The sequence below is a fragment of the Limanda limanda genome, chromosome 3 (assembly GCF_963576545.1).
Source record: "Limanda limanda chromosome 3, fLimLim1.1, whole genome shotgun sequence".
In the NCBI taxonomy this organism is placed as follows: domain Eukaryota; kingdom Metazoa; phylum Chordata; class Actinopteri; order Pleuronectiformes; family Pleuronectidae; genus Limanda; species Limanda limanda.
Window position 1 is genome coordinate 26,515,101 of NC_083638.1, and position 20,251 is coordinate 26,535,351.

The 20,251-nt window shown below is 40.4% G+C and overlaps 11 non-coding genes and 1 pseudogene across 11 annotated transcripts; all 12 read left to right on the top strand.

Moving 5' to 3' along the window:
- Window positions 1-2,435: 2,435 nt before the first annotated feature.
- LOC132999170 (5S ribosomal RNA) lies at window positions 2,436-2,554 on the top strand. Its single transcript, XR_009678044.1, has one exon. It is a non-coding gene; the product is annotated as a 5S ribosomal RNA (ribosomal RNA).
- A 501-nt stretch (window positions 2,555-3,055) lies between these two features.
- On the top strand, window positions 3,056-3,174 carry LOC132999171 (5S ribosomal RNA). Its single transcript, XR_009678045.1, has one exon. It is a non-coding gene; the product is annotated as a 5S ribosomal RNA (ribosomal RNA).
- Window positions 3,175-3,675: 501 nt separating this feature from the next.
- Window positions 3,676-3,794, top strand: LOC132999173 (5S ribosomal RNA). The gene has a single exon (XR_009678046.1). It is a non-coding gene; the product is annotated as a 5S ribosomal RNA (ribosomal RNA).
- Window positions 3,795-4,295: 501 nt separating this feature from the next.
- On the top strand, window positions 4,296-4,414 carry LOC132999174 (5S ribosomal RNA). Its single transcript, XR_009678047.1, has one exon. It is a non-coding gene; the product is annotated as a 5S ribosomal RNA (ribosomal RNA).
- A 501-nt stretch (window positions 4,415-4,915) lies between these two features.
- LOC132999175 (5S ribosomal RNA) lies at window positions 4,916-5,034 on the top strand. The gene has a single exon (XR_009678048.1). It is a non-coding gene; the product is annotated as a 5S ribosomal RNA (ribosomal RNA).
- Window positions 5,035-5,535: 501 nt separating this feature from the next.
- On the top strand, window positions 5,536-5,654 carry LOC132999176 (5S ribosomal RNA). The gene has a single exon (XR_009678049.1). It is a non-coding gene; the product is annotated as a 5S ribosomal RNA (ribosomal RNA).
- Window positions 5,655-6,155: 501 nt separating this feature from the next.
- LOC132999222 (5S ribosomal RNA) lies at window positions 6,156-6,264 on the top strand (annotated as a pseudogene).
- A 2,133-nt stretch (window positions 6,265-8,397) lies between these two features.
- Window positions 8,398-8,516, top strand: LOC132999177 (5S ribosomal RNA). Its single transcript, XR_009678050.1, has one exon. It is a non-coding gene; the product is annotated as a 5S ribosomal RNA (ribosomal RNA).
- Window positions 8,517-9,017: 501 nt separating this feature from the next.
- On the top strand, window positions 9,018-9,136 carry LOC132999178 (5S ribosomal RNA). Its single transcript, XR_009678051.1, has one exon. It is a non-coding gene; the product is annotated as a 5S ribosomal RNA (ribosomal RNA).
- A 2,125-nt stretch (window positions 9,137-11,261) lies between these two features.
- On the top strand, window positions 11,262-11,380 carry LOC132999179 (5S ribosomal RNA). The gene has a single exon (XR_009678052.1). It is a non-coding gene; the product is annotated as a 5S ribosomal RNA (ribosomal RNA).
- Window positions 11,381-18,186: 6,806 nt separating this feature from the next.
- LOC132999180 (5S ribosomal RNA) lies at window positions 18,187-18,305 on the top strand. The gene has a single exon (XR_009678053.1). It is a non-coding gene; the product is annotated as a 5S ribosomal RNA (ribosomal RNA).
- Window positions 18,306-18,806: 501 nt separating this feature from the next.
- LOC132999182 (5S ribosomal RNA) lies at window positions 18,807-18,925 on the top strand. Its single transcript, XR_009678055.1, has one exon. It is a non-coding gene; the product is annotated as a 5S ribosomal RNA (ribosomal RNA).
- The last annotated feature ends 1,326 nt before the right edge of the window (window positions 18,926-20,251 follow it).

The window sequence follows — 20,251 nt, forward strand, 5'->3', positions numbered from 1 at the left end:
GAACTAATGTGTATAGGTCAGGAGGGGGATAGGGTTGACAGTATGATTGCATTTAGAGTGGTGGACTGCATCAAAGTTTTAGGAGTAAACATAGGTCCAAACGAAAAGGAAGCAAGAGATATCACTTGGACAGGAGTGATAAATAAGATAAAACACACTTTAAATGCATGGAAGCAGAGGAAATTGAAATTAAAAGGTAAGGTAATAGTTGTTAATTCCTTATTATTATCCAAATGTGTGTATGTTTTGGGCGCACTAGATCTTCCGGTATGGGTTCTATCCGAATTAAATCAGCTGACTTCAAACTTCTTGTGGGATGGGAAGGGTGTGAGGATATCCCACAAAACGTTGATAGCAGGGTACAGTGAGGGAGGGTTAAAACTGGTGGACATTGACACAAAACGTAAAGCACTGAGGGTTAAAACAGTGAAGAAGTATCTCCATGATGTGAATGACTATGGGTGGAAACAATTCTTTAAAATGTATGTTCAGATGGCTGGTAGATGTGGAGAGAATAGTCTGCTTATGGTTTTGAAGGAACCAATGTATGAAAAAGTGCCTTCTTTCTACCAAGAGGTGTTCAAAGCGTGGGGAGAATTCCTACCCAACATATCATACAACTGTAGTAATGTAACCGAAGTAATGAATAAACCCGTTTTTCTCAATCCTATAATACAGCATAACAACAAAATGCTATACAATAAGGTTTTCATGGATGCAGGAATTAGGCAAGTAAAGGACATGGTCTATGAGTTTGTGCCTGGGTTTCTGCCTGGGCAGGCAATGGTAGACTGCGTAAGAGAAGGGGATGAGGATGCTAGGAGAGATATGATTGTAAAAATGTATGATATAATTAAGGGGAGTATGCCTGTAGACTGGAGGTATTTGATTGAGAGAGAGTGTGTGAGGACAGGGGATGGACCCTTACCTAAACTAGTGTTTGTTAAAAATTATGCAAATAAAGAGTTTAAAGAATTAAAAGTAAAAAACATATATTTAGAACTGATAGCGAAACTGCTGAAAAGACCGGCATCAGAACAAATGTGGGAGAGGGTTCTGCCAGGTATGAATGTACAGTTGATATGGGAAAACCTCCAAATCAAATATAATGCAATAGAATGTGAAAACAATGACTTCATGACGAGACACAACAGGATCTATGTAAACACGGTGCTGCATCAGATTAACAAAAAGAACAAAAGAGAATGTGACGTGTGTGAAACTGAGCCAGAAGACTTGTTACATATATATATCCGATGTGAATGTCTACGTAGTTTTGTTTTGAAGTTAAAAGATATGCTGTTTAAAAACTGGGAAAAGGGTTTTGTAAAGGCATATGAATGGAATAAAATGTTGCTGTTTGGAGTAAATGGGAAAAGGAAAGATGTGAATGTTCGTTTGTTTAATTTTGTGTTAAGCCACGTGAGGTATGCTATTATGTCAAGAAGGAATCTTGCTCATTTTGAGGGGAAAAAGGTGCATGTGTGGGATTTGTTTGAATCGGTTGTCAGGAGAAATGTGGGTTTGATCTTTAAATATGGTGCTGAGGACTTTGCTGAATGTTTTATTGACGGGTGTGGCTTTATATCTGTAACATCGGAAGGGAAACTAGCATTTAATTTCTGAGTGTGCCTCTATGTTTATCAGGCGCACGTGTTATTATTAAGTGATTTATTTTTCTTTCTTTTTTTTTCATTTTTTGAGTTTTGTTATCCCTTAACATGAATGTGATTCCTGTGTGTATGTCATTGTTTTGTGTGAATATTTACAGATGAATGTCTTTTGTATATATAAATTGGTATTTTTGATAATAAAAAAAAAAAAAAAAAAAAAAAAAACACGCCCGATCTCGTCCGATCTCGGAAGCTAAGCAGGGTCGGGCCTGGTTAGTACTTGGATGGGAGACCGCCTGGGAATACCAGGTGCTGTAAGCTTTTTCCAATTTTCTTTGCAACCAGCAGAGGGTGCTGTTGCTGCTGCTTCACAGGAGAAACGTCTTGGAAAGAGCAGGAAAGACCATAAAAGACTGGCCATCAAAGAAACAAAGGATATGGAACACACACACAGATCATCGCTGAAGGAACAGAATGAACATTCAAGTGACTTTTGATATTCAAACCACTACTTTATTCACGTAGTAGTAACATATCATTCTCAAAATGTCATATTTGGAGAGAAGGATGAAAGAGCAGCGAGTTTACTCACCATCAAAAGAAGAAACAGTGTATGAAACCAGGACATTATCACTGAAGACAATGATTGAAAATTGTAATGATTTATTCTTGCAATATTGTGACAAAATTGCACCTTGAGCTTCACTTTCCTTAACATTAAATAACAATAAAAACCCAGTTTCAATGGTCACAAAGCGACAACAGTATTCACCATGGTGGTGGTTCACATGTTTAAATAAGGTATTGTGACTTGGGTCTTTCGCTTACGGCCATACCACCCTGAACACGCCCGATCTCGTCCGATCTCGGAAGCTAAGCAGGGTCGGGCCTGGTTAGTACTTGGATGGGAGACCGCCTGGGAATACCAGGTGCTGTAAGCTTTTTCCAATTTTCTTTGCAACCAGCAGAGGGTGCTGTTGCTGCTGCTTCACAGGAGAAACGTCTTGGAAAGAGCAGGAAAGACCATAAAAGACTGGCCATCAAAGAAACAAAGGATATGGAACACACACACAGATCATCGCTGAAGGAACAGAATGAACATTCAAGTGACTTTTGATATTCAAACCACTACTTTATTCACGTAGTAGTAACATATCATTCTCAAAATGTCATATTTGGAGAGAAGGATGAAAGAGCAGCGAGTTTACTCACCATCAAAAGAAGAAACAGTGTATGAAACCAGGACATTATCACTGAAGACAATGATTGAAAATTGTAATGATTTATTCTTGCAATATTGTGACAAAATTGCACCTTGAGCTTCACTTTCCTTAACATTAAATAACAATAAAAACCCAGTTTCAATGGTCACAAAGCGACAACAGTATTCACCATGGTGGTGGTTCACATGTTTAAATAAGGTATTGTGACTTGGCTCTTTCGCTTACGGCCATACCACCCTGAACACGCCCGATCTCGTCCGATCTCGGAAGCTAAGCAGGGTCGGGCCTGGTTAGTACTTGGATGGGAGACCGCCTGGGAATACCAGGTGCTGTAAGCTTTTTCCAATTTTCTTTGCAACCAGCAGAGGGTGCTGTTGCTGCTGCTTCACAGGAGAAACGTCTTGGAAAGAGCAGGAAAGACCATAAAAGACTGGCCATCAAAGAAACAAAGGATATGGAACACACACACAGATCATCGCTGAAGGAACAGAATGAACATTCAAGTGACTTTTGATATTCAAACCACTACTTTATTCACGTAGTAGTAACATATCATTCTCAAAATGTCATATTTGGAGAGAAGGATGAAAGAGCAGCGAGTTTACTCACCATCAAAAGAAGAAACAGTGTATGAAACCAGGACATTATCACTGAAGACAATGATTGAAAATTGTAATGATTTATTCTTGCAATATTGTGACAAAATTGCACCTTGAGCTTCTCTTTCCTTAACATTAAATAACAATAAAAACCCAGTTTCAATGGTCACAAAGCGACAACAGTATTCACCATGGTGGTGGTTCACATGTTTAAATAAGGTATTGTGACTTGGGTCTTTCGCTTACGGCCATACCACCCTGAACACGCCCGATCTCGTCCGATCTCGGAAGCTAAGCAGGGTCGGGCCTGGTTAGTACTTGGATGGGAGACCGCCTGGGAATACCAGGTGCTGTAAGCTTTTTCCAATTTTCTTTGCAACCAGCAGAGGGTGCTGTTGCTGCTGCTTCACAGGAGAAACGTCTTGGAAAGAGCAGGAAAGACCATAAAAGACTGGCCATCAAAGAAACAAAGGATATGGAACACACACACAGATCATCGCTGAAGGAACAGAATGAACATTCAAGTGACTTTTGATATTCAAACCACTACTTTATTCACGTAGTAGTAACATATCATTCTCAAAATGTCATATTTGGAGAGAAGGATGAAAGAGCAGCGAGTTTACTCACCATCAAAAGAAGAAACAGTGTATGAAACCAGGACATTATCACTGAAGACAATGATTGAAAATTGTAATGATTTATTCTTGCAATATTGTGACAAAATTGCACCTTGAGCTTCACTTTCCTTAACATTAAATAACAATAAAAACCCAGTTTCAATGGTCACAAAGCGACAACAGTATTCACCATGGTGGTGGTTCACATGTTTAAATAAGGTATTGTGACTTGGCTCTTTCGCTTACGGCCATACCACCCTGAACACGCCCGATCTCGTCCGATCTCGGAAGCTAAGCAGGGTCGGGCCTGGTTAGTACTTGGATGGGAGACCGCCTGGGAATACCAGGTGCTGTAAGCTTTTTCCAATTTTCTTTGCAACCAGCAGAGGGTGCTGTTGCTGCTGCTTCACAGGAGAAACGTCTTGGAAAGAGCAGGAAAGACCATAAAAGACTGGCCATCAAAGAAACAAAGGATATGGAACACACACACAGATCATCGCTGAAGGAACAGAATGAACATTCAAGTGACTTTTGATATTCAAACCACTACTTTATTCACGTAGTAGTAACATATCATTCTCAAAATGTCATATTTGGAGAGAAGGATGAAAGAGCAGCGAGTTTACTCACCATCAAAAGAAGAAACAGTGTATGAAACCAGGACATTATCACTGAAGACAATGATTGAAAATTGTAATGATTTATTCTTGCAATATTGTGACAAAATTGCACCTTGAGCTTCTCTTTCCTTAACATTAAATAACAATAAAAACCCAGTTTCAATGGTCACAAAGCGACAACAGTATTCACCATGGTGGTGGTTCACATGTTTAAATAAGGTATTGTGACTTGGCTCTTTCGCTTACGGCCATACCACCCTGAACACGCCCGATCTCGTCCGATCTCGGAAGCTAAGCAGGGTCGGGCCTGGTTAGTACTTGGATGGGAGACCGCCTGGGAATACCAGGTGCTGTAAGCTTTTTCCAATTTTCTTTGCAACCAGCAGAGGGTGCTGTTGCTGCTGCTTCACAGGAGAAACGTCTTGGAAAGAGCAGGAAAGACCATAAAAGACTGGCCATCAAAGAAACAAAGGATATGGAACACACACACAGATCATCGCTGAAGGAACAGAATGAACATTCAAGTGACTTTTGATATTCAAACCACTACTTTATTCACGTAGTAGTAACATATCATTCTCAAAATGTCATATTTGGAGAGAAGGATGAAAGAGCAGCGAGTTTACTCACCATCAAAAGAAGAAACAGTGTATGAAACCAGGACATTATCACTGAAGACAATGATTGAAAATTGTAATGATTTATTCTTGCAATATTGTGACAAAATTGCACCTTGAGCTTCTCTTTCCTTAACATTAAATAACAATAAAAACCCAGTTTCAATGGTCACAAAGCGACAACAGTATTCACCATGGTGGTGGTTCACATGTTTAAATAAGGTATTGTGACTTGGCTCTTTCGCTTACGGCCATACCACCCTGAACACGCCCGATCTCGTCCGATCTCGGAAGCTAAGCAGGGTCGGGCCTGGTTAGTACTTGGATGGGAGACCGCCTGGGAATACCAGGTGCTGTAAGCTTTTTCCAATTTTCTTTGCAACCAGCAGAGGGTGCTGTTGCTGCTGCTTCACAGGAGAAACGTCTTGGAAAGAGCAGGAAAGACCATAAAAGACTGGCCATCAAAGAAACAAAGGATATGGAACACACACACAGATCATCGCTGAAGGAACAGAATGAACATTCAAGTGACTTTTGATATTCAAACCACTACTTTATTCACGTAGTAGTAACATATCATTCTCAAAATGTCATATTTGGAGAGAAGGATGAAAGAGCAGCGAGTTTACTCACCATCAAAAGAAGAAACAGTGTATGAAACCAGGACATTATCACTGAAGACAATGATTGAAAATTGTAATGATTTATTCTTGCAATATTGTGACAAAATTGCACCTTGAGCTTCTCTTTCCTTAACATTAAATAACAATAAAAACCCAGTTTCAATGGTCACAAAGCGACAACAGTATTCACCATGGTGGTGGTTCACATGTTTAAATAAGGTATTGTGACTTGGCTCTTTCGCTTACGGCCATACCACCCTGAATACGTCCGATCTCGGAAGCTAAGCAGGGTCGGGCCTGGTTAGTACTTGGATGGGAGACCGCCTGGGAATACCAGGTGCTGTAAGCTTTTTCCAATTTTCTTTGCAACCAGCAGAGGGTGCTGTTGCTGCTGCTTCACAGGAGAAACGTCTTGGAAAGAGCAGGAAAGTATGGAGGACCATACATGACATAAGTATAAATAAATAAATAAATAAATAAATGTAGAAATAAATACAGAAATAAATACAGAAATAAATAAATAAAAAAGGAAATAAATTAATTAATACATAAATAAATAAATAAATAAATACGTTACTAACAACAGAAATAAATAAATAAATGTCTTAAATATATTTGCACATTTATTTATTCCCTGATTTATATTTTTCACGTTTTCAATCACCTTATGCTAATGAGAAAGGCGGGCCTAACCGCAGTCTCATGCAGGATTGGTCACAGGAGTGTAATGATCCAGCCTTTCAATGCTGACTGGTGTCCAGTAGCTGTTTGCAGTGTTGTGCCAGTTCACGTCTCGTGTTCTCCTGAGCACAGGGAGCGAGCAGAGAGGAGGAGGAAGCAGAAACTCCTGCTCGGAAAGAAACAAGCCTGCAGCTTCTGCTCTGCCCATGAAGCAGCTGATCTCTGAGCAGATGTGACCAGAGACTGTTTTACAAAGTCACTGAGCGGCTGCATCGAGGTGACGAGCTCAAGTCTCAGTTTTTGTCTCTGTGCGAGTGTGTGGCACTGAGGGGTGCGGAGCCCGGGTGCCTGTGTGTATAGCTCAGTTGACCAATCCTGCTCGAGACTGAGTTTGGGACCGCCTACCTCATTTACATATGGACAATTAATTGTTGAAAAATAAAAATGTTGCAAAAAAAAATGTGGAAATAGATAAAGAAATAAATGAATACATGTGGAGATAAATACAGAAGTAAATTAATCAATGTGTTAAACTTATTCCCACAATTATTTCAACTTTTATGTATTTCAACATTTATTTAATTCCACATTTAATTGTCTCATATGTAAATGAGGTAGGAGGTCCCAAACTCAGTCTCGAGCAGGATTGGTCAACTGAGCTATACACACACGCACACACAGGCCCCGTGGCTCCGCACCCCTCAGTGCCACACACTTGCACAGAGACAAAAACTGAGACTTGAGCTCGTCACCTCGATGCAGCCGCTCAGTGACTTTGTAAAACAGTGAAAACACAGAGTTTCTCTGGTCACATCTGCTCAGAGATCAGCTGCTTCATGCGCAGAGCAGAAGCTGCAGGTGGTTTGTACCGAGCTGGAGTTTCTGCTTCCTCCTCCTCTCTGCGCTCTCCTTGTGCTCAGGAGAACACGAGACGTGGCGCTCACAGTCAGGATTACTGACACCTTAATCATTCCAATAAAAAATAACTTGAACTAACCCTCTGAACTTGAACTAGTTAATTTTAAGTGTGAACCGGCTCAACACTGCGAACAGCTACTGGACACCAGTCAGCATTGAAAGGCTGGATCATTACACTCCTGTGACCAATCCTGCATGAGACTGCAGTTAGGCCCGCCTTTCTCATTAGCATAAGGTGATTGAAAACGTGAAAAATATAAATCAGGGAATAAATAAATGTGCAAATATATTTAAGACATTTATTTATTTATTTCTGTTGTTAGTAACGTATTTATTTATTTATTTCTGTATTAATTAATTTATTTCCTTTTTTATTTATTTATTTATTTATTTCTGTATTTATTTCTACATTTATTTATTTATTTATTTATACTTATGTCATGTATGGTCCTCCATAGTAAAGACCATAAAAGACTGGCCATCAAAGAAACAAAGGATATGGAACACACACACAGATCATCGCTGAAGGAACAGAATGAACATTCAAGTGACTTTTGATATTCAAACCACTACTTTATTCACGTAGTAGTAACATATCATTCTCAAAATGTCATATTTGGAGAGAAGGATGAAAGAGCAGCGAGTTTACTCACCATCAAAAGAAGAAACAGTGTATGAAACCAGGACATTATCACTGAAGACAATGATTGAAAATTGTAATGATTTATTCTTGCAATATTGTGACAAAATTGCACCTTGAGCTTCTCTTTCCTTAACATTAAATAACAATAAAAACCCAGTTTCAATGGTCACAAAGCGACAACAGTATTCACCATGGTGGTGGTTCACATGTTTAAATAAGGTATTGTGACTTGGGTCTTTCGCTTACGGCCATACCACCCTGAACACGCCCGATCTCGTCCGATCTCGGAAGCTAAGCAGGGTCGGGCCTGGTTAGTACTTGGATGGGAGACCGCCTGGGAATACCAGGTGCTGTAAGCTTTTTCCAATTTTCTTTGCAACCAGCAGAGGGTGCTGTTGCTGCTGCTTCACAGGAGAAACGTCTTGGAAAGAGCAGGAAAGACCATAAAAGACTGGCCATCAAAGAAACAAAGGATATGGAACACACACACAGATCATCGCTGAAGGAACAGAATGAACATTCAAGTGACTTTTGATATTCAAACCACTACTTTATTCACGTAGTAGTAACATATCATTCTCAAAATGTCATATTTGGAGAGAAGGATGAAAGAGCAGCGAGTTTACTCACCATCAAAAGAAGAAACAGTGTATGAAACCAGGACATTATCACTGAAGACAATGATTGAAAATTGTAATGATTTATTCTTGCAATATTGTGACAAAATTGCACCTTGAGCTTCTCTTTCCTTAACATTAAATAACAATAAAAACCCAGTTTCAATGGTCACAAAGCGACAACAGTATTCACCATGGTGGTGGTTCACATGTTTAAATAAGGTATTGTGACTTGGCTCTTTCGCTTACGGCCATACCACCCTGAACACGCCCGATCTCGTCCGATCTCGGAAGCTAAGCAGGGTCGGGCCTGGTTAGTACTTGGATGGGAGACCGCCTGGGAATACCAGGTGCTGTAAGCTTTTTCCAATTTTCTTTGCAACCAGCAGAGGGTGCTGTTGCTGCTGCTTCACAGGAGAAACGTCTTGGAAAGAGCAGGAAAGTATGGAGGACCATACATGACATAAGTATAAATAAATAAATAAATAAATGTAGATATAAATACAGAAATAAATAAATAAATAAATAAATAAAAAAGGAAATTAATTAATTAATACAGAAATAAATAAATAAATACGTTACTAACAACAGAAATAAATAAATAAATGTCTTAAATATATTTGCACATTTATTTATTCCCTGATTTATATTTTTCACGTTTTCAATCACCTTATGCTAATGAGAAAGGCGGGCCTAACCGCAGTCTCATGCAGGATTGGTCACAGGAGTGTAATTATCCAGCCTTTCAATGCTGACTGGTGTCCAGTAGCTGTTTGCAGTGTTGTGCCAGTTCACGTCTCGTGTTCTCCTGAGCACAGGGAGCGAGCAGAGAGGAGGAGGAAGCAGAAACTCCTGCTCGGAAAGAAACAAGCCTGCAGCTTCTGCTCTGCCCATGAAGCAGCTGATCTCTGAGCAGATGTGACCAGAGACTGTTTTACAAAGTCACTGAGCGGCTGCATCGAGGTGACGAGCTCAAGTCTCAGTTTTTGTCTCTGTGCGAGTGTGTGGCACTGAGGGGTGCGGAGCCCGGGTGCCTGTGTGTATAGCTCAGTTGACCAATCCTGCTCGAGACTGAGTTTGGGACCGCCTACCTCATTTACATATGGACAATTAATTGTTGAAAAATAAAAATGTTGCAAAAAAAAATGTGGAAATAGATAAAGAAATAAATGAATACATGTGGAGATAAATACAGAAGTAAATTAATCAATGTGTTAAACTTATTCCCACAATTATTTCAACTTTTATGTATTTCAACATTTATTTAATTCCACATTTAATTGTCTCATATGTAAATGAGGTAGGAGGTCCCAAACTCAGTCTCGAGCAGGATTGGTCAACTGAGCTATACACACACGCACACACAGGCCCCGTGGCTCCGCACCCCTCAGTGCCACACACTTGCACAGAGACAAAAACTGAGACTTGAGCTCGTCACCTCGATGCAGCCGCTCAGTGACTTTGTAAAACAGTGAAAACACAGAGTTTCTCTGGTCACATCTGCTCAGAGATCAGCTGCTTCATGCGCAGAGCAGAAGCTGCAGGTGGTTTGTACCGAGCTGGAGTTTCTGCTTCCTCCTCCTCTCTGCGCTCTCCTTGTGCTCAGGAGAACACGAGACGTGGCGCTCACAGTCAGGATTACTGACACCTTAATCATTCCAATAAAAAATAACTTGAACTAACCCTCTGAACTTGAACTAGTTAATTTTAAGTGTGAACCGGCTCAACACTGCGAACAGCTACTGGACACCAGTCAGCATTGAAAGGCTGGATCATTACACTCCTGTGACCAATCCTGCATGAGACTGCAGTTAGGCCCGCCTTTCTCATTAGCATAAGGTGATTGAAAACGTGAAAAATATAAATCAGGGAATAAATAAATGTGCAAATATATTTAAGACATTTATTTATTTATTTCTGTTGTTAGTAACGTATTTATTTATTTATTTCTGTATTAATTAATTTATTTCCTTTTTTATTTATTTATTTATTTATTTCTGTATTTATTTCTACATTTATTTATTTATTTATTTATACTTATGTCATGTATGGTCCTCCATAGTAAAGACCATAAAAGACTGGCCATCAAAGAAACAAAGGATATGGAACACACACACAGATCATCGCTGAAGGAACAGAATGAACATTCAAGTGACTTTTGATATTCAAACCACTACTTTATTCACGTAGTAGTAACATATCATTCTCAAAATGTCATATTTGGAGAGAAGGATGAAAGAGCAGCGAGTTTACTCACCATCAAAAGAAGAAACAGTGTATGAAACCAGGACATTATCACTGAAGACAATGATTGAAAATTGTAATGATTTATTCTTGCAATATTGTGACAAAATTGCACCTTGAGCTTCTCTTTCCTTAACATTAAATAACAATAAAAACCCAGTTTCAATGGTCACAAAGCGACAACAGTATTCACCATGGTGGTGGTTCACATGTTTAAATAAGGTATTGTGACTTGGGTCTTTCGCTTACGGCCATACCACCCTGAACACGCCCGATCTCGTCCGATCTCGGAAGCTAAGCAGGGTCGGGCCTGGTTAGTACTTGGATGGGAGACCGCCTGGGAATACCAGGTGCTGTAAGCTTTTTCCAATTTTCTTTGCAACCAGCAGAGGGTGCTGTTGCTGCTGCTTCACAGGAGAAACGTCTTGGAAAGAGCAGGAAAGACCATAAAAGACTGGCCATCAAAGAAACAAAGGATATGGAACACACACACAGATCATCGCTGAAGGAACAGAATGAACATTCAAGTGACTTTTGATATTCAAACCACTACTTTATTCACGTAGTAGTAACATATCATTCTCAAAATGTCATATTTGGAGAGAAGGATGAAAGAGCAGCGAGTTTACTCACCATCAAAAGAAGAAACAGTGTATGAAACCAGGACATTATCACTGAAGACAATGATTGAAAATTGTAATGATTTATTCTTGCAATATTGTGACAAAATTGCACCTTGAGCTTCTCTTTCCTTAACATTAAATAACAATAAAAACCCAGTTTCAATGGTCACAAAGCGACAACAGTATTCACCATGGTGGTGGTTCACATGTTTAAATAAGGTATTGTGACTTGGGTCTTTCGCTTACGGCCATACCACCCTGAGCACGCCCGATCTCGTCTGATCCCGTTCAGGTGCGCAAGCAGGAAGTGAGCAGAGAGCAGAGAGCAGTCGAGTGTTTGTTGGGACCGCGTGTGCTTGTGAGGCATAAGGTGCATTTGTGATAGTTTTATGTGTGATTCATTTCCCCTGCAGCCTGGCTGTTTGGGGGATTGTTTCATACTTTCTGTGATTGGATGGATAATTTGATAAATGACAAAATAGAAGGTAAGGCCACTTTGATTAATGCAGAACCCGAGATTGATTATGCTTCTAGTGATTGGAGGGAAGAACTTGTGAATGAAAACATGGAAGTTAAGAACAGTTTGGCACATGTAGAACGGGAGAATGATTCTGGAAATATTGAAGCCAGCGAGAAAGGAATAACCCAGGAGATCAATTCCGTTATTAGGCCTATTGATAAAGCAAGCATGGTGAATGATAGGAGAGATAAAGAGAGACAGGGAGAAAGTGAGGGTGATTGTGGCTATAAAAAGGAGCTGACATTGATTGTAGAGCCCGTCGGTGAAGATTACATTACCATGATGGAACTGTTGCGGGAAATCAAGGAAAAGTGTGGGATTGTTCTGGCATGCAGGGTCAAAAGTAACAACACTTACGAGATCACCATGCAGGAGGGAAAGGGCAAGACAAGGTTATTAGATGGCTTCAAAATCGAAAACACTCGGGTGACTGCCAAGGAAGTTCGCAGCAATGAAATTGTTGTTTCATTTCTAAACTTGCCATCTTATATCACTGATGCTGAAATTAGGCAGAAACTCTCAACGTGGGGCGTGAGGGCGATTTCGCCCATCAAAAGAAGGAAATGGCCTGGGACAGACGTGGTGGACGGGACAAGGTTCTGTAAAGTACAATTTACTGAACTTGTACAGTCGCTGCCCTACTCAGCAAAGTTCGAGACACTAGACGGAGGGGAGTACTTCCGTGTAATTCATGACAGGCAGGTGAAGGTCTGCAGGCTGTGCATCCAGCCAGGACATATTTTGAGAGAATGCCCAGACTTCACCTGTTATAAATGCAAGCGCCAGGGACACTATGCTAGGGAGTGTGACTTGCAGGGGGGGAGGCGCGGAGAGGAGAGGACGGTGGACGCGGAGCCAGCCGGCGGCGACGAGAGCGTTTCCTGGTCCGAGGAGGAGCAACGACAGCAGGGCGAGGACACCGGAGCTGCCAGCGGGGGTGAAATTACCCCATCCACCATCGGCAGCAGTGCGGATGGAGTGTCCGGTGAGACGGGTTGCATGACGGGAGGAGCATCCGGGCAAAGTATGGAGGAAGGTGCTAGCACAGCGCCCAAAACTCCCTCAGCCCGGGCGAGTGAACGAAGAGGCGACCGACCAGGAGAGGTGGAGGCCCCGGATTGCAGTGAGGCTCCAAGGGGCGGCGGGGCTGCTGCTGCTGCTGCTGCTGCTGCTGCTGCTGCTGCTGCTGCTGCTGCTGCTGCTGCTGCGACTGCTTCACCTAAGGAGCCAGACGATTCGAGCATGGAGGTGGTGGAGACAAGAACATCGGGAGAAGGAGAGTCGATGGACTACGAGGCGGTGAAAGCCAGCAGGAAGAGAATGAGCAAAAAGAAGGACAAAAGGGTGCCAAAAGAGCGGAAGGTATGAACAATCGAGCATCTCTGGAAAGCTGTGTTTTTCTTTTCACCATTACTATGGTCATAATAACATCCTTAAATGCAAACGGCCTGAGGAACATGATCAAAATAGAAAGAACGATTGAACTCTGTAAATCTGACATACTGTGCCTTCAAGAAACGCATTGGGATAATGAACTTGTGGAAACCCTTGGAAAGATTTGGAAAGGGCCAATATTTATAGACAATGGGAGTGCGAGGGCATGTGGAGTGGCAATCCTTGTCAAAGAGAGGTCTGTTAGTGGTGTCAAGCAAACCTTTTGTGGAGGGAATGGACGTGTGATAGCGATAGAATTTGTCCACAATAAAAACACATACAAATTAATCAATATCTATGCACCAAACGTGGAGGAACTGAGAAAGGGTTTTTTTGAGGACTTGGAGGTTCTGTGCACGGGAGATTGTATGATGGTTGGTGACTATAATGTAAAATTATCAAGACTAGATTATTCAAATAATGTAAAATACAGGTATGATGGGTCAAGGAACTTTTTGAAAAGCATGATGGCAGAACACAAAATGGTGGACGTATGGAGGGAGGAAAATGCAGAACGAAAAGTGTTTTCGCGGAGGCAGGTGGTTATGGGGACCCTTAGACAGAGTAGAATAGACCTCGTCCTAGTTAAGGAAAACATTGTCAGCCAAATAAAAGAGGTGAAATATAATTTTACCACTCTTAGTGATCATGCAATCCTGTCGCTGAGGTTAAGGGACGTATGTATAAGGAATGTAGGTGGAGGAATGTGGTGCCTAAACAACAGCTTATTAAGAGAGGATTCATATAAAGAGATGATAGCAAAATGTATCAAAGAAGAAATAGAGAACAGATTAAGCAAAGATAATATTTGTATGTGGTGGGAAAATTTGAAAGAAAAAGTTAAAAAGAAAAGCATATACTATTCCAAGCAAAAGAACTTCAGAATGGATCAGGTAGAGAAAGAGATACAAAATAAATTAAACGAAGAAGCAGGGAAAGCAGACAAAGATGGAAATTATAATATACAAAATTATCTGGAGTTGAGAAGGCAACTAAAAGATTGTGAGAAAAATAAATGTGATGGGGCGATAGTAAGGAGTAGAGTACAGTATGCTGTAGAGGGGGAAAGGTGCACAGCGTACTTTCTAAACCTGGAAAAAAATAAGCAGGAAAAAAATTATATAAACGAACTACAGAATGAAAATGGGGAGAAGGTAAATGATTTGGTTAGCATTTTGAATACAGTGGAAGGCTTCTATAAAAACTTGTATAAAAAAGGGAATGCAGAAAAAGTATGTATTGATGAGGTCTTGAGTGGTGTGGATGCAAGGATATCAGCAGACGAGCAAGACATGTGTGACAGAGAGATTACAGTAGAAGAAATACAAATAGCAATTAAAAATGCAAAAAACAATAAAAGCCCTGGTTCAGATGGCCTTAGCAGTGAATTCTACAAAGAGTTTGCTGATGTGTTGGCACCCATACTGCTAATGGTATATCAAAGCATGGAAGAGGGACAACTGGTTCCAGAATCCATGGCTACTGGGGTAATCACAATATTATTTAAAAACAGGGGGAGTAGGTTGGAGTTAGGGAATTATAGGCCAATTAGTTTATTGAATGGTGACTATAAGATATTAACAAGGGTTTTAGCGTATAGGATTAAGAAGGTAATGGGAGGAATAATATCACCGACACAGGCATATAGTGTCGAAGGGAGAGACATAGCAGATATAATAGGGACAGTGAGGGACGTTGTTAGGCACATGAAAGAACAGTCTGGGATTGTGTTGAGTGTAGATTTGAATAAGGCTTTTGATAGAGTGGAGCATGAGTTCTTGTTTCGGACTATGAAAGAATTTGGGTTTGGGGATAGAATAGTGAGTTGGATCAGGCTGCTGTATAAGGAAGCTAAGAGTAGGGTCAAATGTAATGGTCTGATGACAGACACCTTTGCTTTGGAGAGGTCAGTGAGACAGGGCTGTCCTTTATCAGCACTGTTGTATAGCATGTCTATTGAACCCTTTGCTGTCCTTATAAAAAAGGATAGTAATATAAAAGGAATACAAATACCAGGTGAGAAAATTAATATAATTCAACAATATGCGGATGACATGACAATAACAGTAGAAAATATGGACAGCATCAATATAATTATGAAACACATGGGAACATATGGGAGGGCAGCAGGGGCTAAAGTGAATATAGAAAAATCGGAACTAATGTGTATAGGTCAGGAGGGGGATAGGGTTGACAGTATGATTGCATTTAGAGTGGTGGACTGCATCAAAGTTTTAGGAGTAAACATAGGTCCAAACGAAAAGGAAGCAAGAGATATCACTTGGACAGGAGTGATAAATAAGATAAAACACACTTTAAATGCATGGAAGCAGAGGAAATTGAAATTAAAAGGTAAGGTAATAGTTGTTAATTCCTTATTATTATCCAAATGTGTGTATGTTTTGGGCGCACTAGATCTTCCGGTATGGGTTCTATCCGAATTAAATCAGCTGACTTCAAACTTCTTGTGGGATGGGAAGGGTGTGAGGATATCCCACAAAACGTTGATAGCAGGGTACAGTGAGGGAGGGTTAAAACTGGTGGACATTGACACAAAACGTAAAGCACTGAGGGTTAAAACAGTGAAGAAGTATCTCCATGATGTGAATGACTATGGGTGGAAACAATTCTTTAAAATGTATGTTCAGATGGCTGGTAGATGTGGAGAGAATAGTCTGCTTATGGTTTTGAAGGAACCAATGTATGAAAAAGTGCCTTCTTTCTACCAAGAGGTGTTCAAAGCATGGGGAGAATTCCTACCCAACATATCATACAACTGTAGTAATGTAACCGAAGTAATGAATAAACCCGTTTTTCTCAATCCTATAATACAGCATAACAACAAAATGCTATACAATAAGGTTTTCATGGATGCAGGAATTAGGCAAGTAAAGGACATGGTCTATGAGTTTGTGCCTGGGTTTCTGCCTGGGCAGGCAATGGTAGACTGCGTAAGAGAAGGGGATGAGGATGCTAGGAGAGATATGATTGTAAAAATGTATGATATAATTAAGGGGAGTATGCCTGTAGACTGGAGTTATTTGATTGAGAGAGAGTGTGTGAGGACAGGGGATGGACCCTTACCTAAACTAGTGTTTGTTAAAAATTATGCAAATAAAGAGTTTAAAGAATTAAAAGTAAAAAACATATATTTAGAACTGATAGCGAAACTGCTGAAAAGACCGGCATCAGAACAAATGTGGGAGAGGGTTCTGCCAGGTATGAATGTACAGTTGATATGGGAAAACCTCCAAATCAAATATAATGCAATAGAATGTGAAAACAATGACTTCATGACGAGACACAACAGGATCTATGTAAACACGGTGCTGCATCAGATTAACAAAAAGAACAAAAGAGAATGTGACGTGTGTGAAACTGAGCCAGAAGACTTGTTACAGATATATATCCGATGTGAATGTCTACGTAGTTTTGTTTTGAAGTTAAAAGATATGCTGTTTAAAAACTGGGAAAAGGGTTTTGTAAAGGCATATGAATGGAACAAAATGTTGCTGTTTGGAGTAAATGGGAAAAGGAAAGATGTGAATGTTCGTTTGTTTAATTTTGTGTTAAGCCACGTAAGGTATGCTATTATGTCAAGAAGGAATCTTGCTCATTTTGAGGGGAAAAAGGTGCATGTGTGGGATTTGTTTGAATCGGTTGTCAGGAGAAATGTGGGTTTGATCTTTAAATATGGTGCTGAGGACTTTGCTGAATGTTTTATTGACGGGTGTGGCTTTATATCTGTAACATCGGAAGGGAAACTAGCATTTAATTTCTGAGTGTGCCTCTATGTTTATCAGGCGCACGTGTTATTATTAAGTGATTTATTTTTCTTTCTTTTTTTTCATTTTTTGAGTTTTGTTATCCCTTAACATGAATGTGATTCCTGTGTGTATGTCATTGTTTTGTGTGAATATTAACAGATGAATGTCTTTTGTATATATAAATTGGTATTTTTGATAATAAAAAAAAAAAAAAAAAAAAAAAAAAACACGCCCGATCTCGTCCGATCTCGGAAGCTAAGCAGGGTCGGGCCTGGTTAGTACTTGGATGGGAGACCGCCTGGGAATACCAGGTGCTGTAAGCTTTTTCCAATTTTCTTTGCAACCAGCAGAGGGTGCTGTTGCTGCTGCTTCACAGGAGAAACGTCTTGGAAAGAGCAGGAAAGACCATAAAAGACTGGCCATCAAAGAAACAAAGGATATGGAACACACACACAGATCATCGCTGAAGGAACAGAATGAACATTCAAGTGACTTTTGATATTCAAACCACTACTTTATTCACGTAGTAGTAACATATCATTCTCAAAATGTCATATTTGGAGAGAAGGATGAAAGAGCAGCGAGTTTACTCACCATCAAAAGAAGAAACAGTGTATGAAACCAGGACATTATCACTGAAGACAATGATTGAAAATTGTAATGATTTATTCTTGCAATATTGTGACAAAATTGCACCTTGAGCTTCTCTTTCCTTAACATTAAATAACAATAAAAACCCAGTTTCAATGGTCACAAAGCGACAACAGTATTCACCATGGTGGTGGTTCACATGTTTAAATAAGGTATTGTGACTTGGCTCTTTCGCTTACGGCCATACCACCCTGAACACGCCCGATCTCGTCCGATCTCGGAAGCTAAGCAGGGTCGGGCCTGGTTAGTACTTGGATGGGAGACCGCCTGGGAATACCAGGTGCTGTAAGCTTTTTCCAATTTTCTTTGCAACCAGCAGAGGGTGCTGTTGCTGCTGCTTCACAGGAGAAACGTCTTGGAAAGAGCAGGAAAGACCATAAAAGACTGGCCATCAAAGAAACAAAGGATATGGAACACACACACAGATCATCGCTGAAGGAACAGAATGAACATTCAAGTGACTTTTGATATTCAAACCACTACTTTATTCACGTAGTAGTAACATATCATTCTCAAAATGTCATATTTGGAGAGAAGGATGAAAGAGCAGCGAGTTTACTCACCATCAAAAGAAGAAACAGTGTATGAAACCAGGACATTATCACTGAAGACAATGATTGAAAATTGTAATGATTTATTCTTGCAATATTGTGACAAAATTGCACCTTGAGCTTCTCTTTCCTTAACATTAAATAACAATAAAAACCCAGTTTCAATGGTCACAAAGCGACAACAGTATTCACCATGGTGGTGGTTCACATGTTTAAATAAGGTATTGTGACTTGGCTCTTTCGCTTACGGCCATACCACCCTGAACACGCCCGATCTCGTCCGATCTCGGAAGCTAAGCAGGGTCGGGCCTGGTTAGTACTTGGATGGGAGACCGCCTGGGAATACCAGGTGCTGTAAGCTTTTTCCAATTTTCTTTGCAACCAGCAGAGGGTGCTGTTGCTGCTGCTTCACAGGAGAAACGTCTTGGAAAGAGCAGGAAAGTATGGAGGACCATACATGACATAAGTATAAATAAATAAATAAATAAATGTAGATATAAATACAGAAATAAATAAATAAATAAAAAAGGAAATTAATTAATTAATACAGAAATAAATAAATAAATACGTTACTAACAACAGAAATAAATAAATAAATGTCTTAAATATATTTGCACATTTATTTATTCCCTGATTTATATTTTTCACGTTTTCAATCACCTTATGCTAATGAGAAAGGCGGGCCTAACCGCAGTCTCATGCAGGATTGGTCACAGGAGTGTAATTATCCAGCCTTTCAATGCTGACTGGTGTCCAGTAGCTGTTTGCAATGTTGTGCCAGTTCACGTCTCGTGTTCTCCTGAGCACAGGGAGCGAGCAGAGAGGAGGAGGAAGCAGAAACTCCTGCTCGGAAAGAAACAAGCCTGCAGCTTCTGCTCTGCCCATGAAGCAGCTGATCTCTGAGCAGATGTGACCAGAGACTGTTTTACAAAGTCACTGAGCGGCTGCATCGAGGTGACGAGCTCAAGTCTCAGTTTTTGTCTCTGTGCGAGTGTGTGGCACTGAGGGGTGCGGAGCCCGGGTGCCTGTGTGTATAGCTCAGTTGACCAATCCTGCTCGAGACTGAGTTTGGGACCGCCTACCTCATTTACATATGGACAATTAATTGTTGAAAAATAAAAATGTTGCAAAAAAAAATGTGGAAATAGATAAAGAAATAAATGAATACATGTGGAGATAAATACAGAAGTAAATTAATCAATGTGTTAAACTTATTCCCACAATTATTTCAACTTTTATGTATTTCAACATTTATTTAATTCCACATTTAATTGTCTCATATGTAAATGAGGTAGGAGGTCCCAAACTCAGTCTCGAGCAGGATTGGTCAACTGAGCTATACACACACGCACACACAGGCCCCGTGGCTCCGCACCCCTCAGTGCCACACACTTGCACAGAGACAAAAACTGAGACTTGAGCTCGTCACCTCGATGCAGCCGCTCAGTGACTTTGTAAAACAGTGAAAACACAGAGTTTCTCTGGTCACATCTGCTCAGAGATCAGCTGCTTCATGCGCAGAGCAGAAGCTGCAGGTGGTTTGTACCGAGCTGGAGTTTCTGCTTCCTCCTCCTCTCTGCGCTCTCCTTGTGCTCAGGAGAACACGAGACGTGGCGCTCACAGTCAGGATTACTGACACCTTAATCATTCCAATAAAAAATAACTTGAACTAACCCTCTGAACTTGA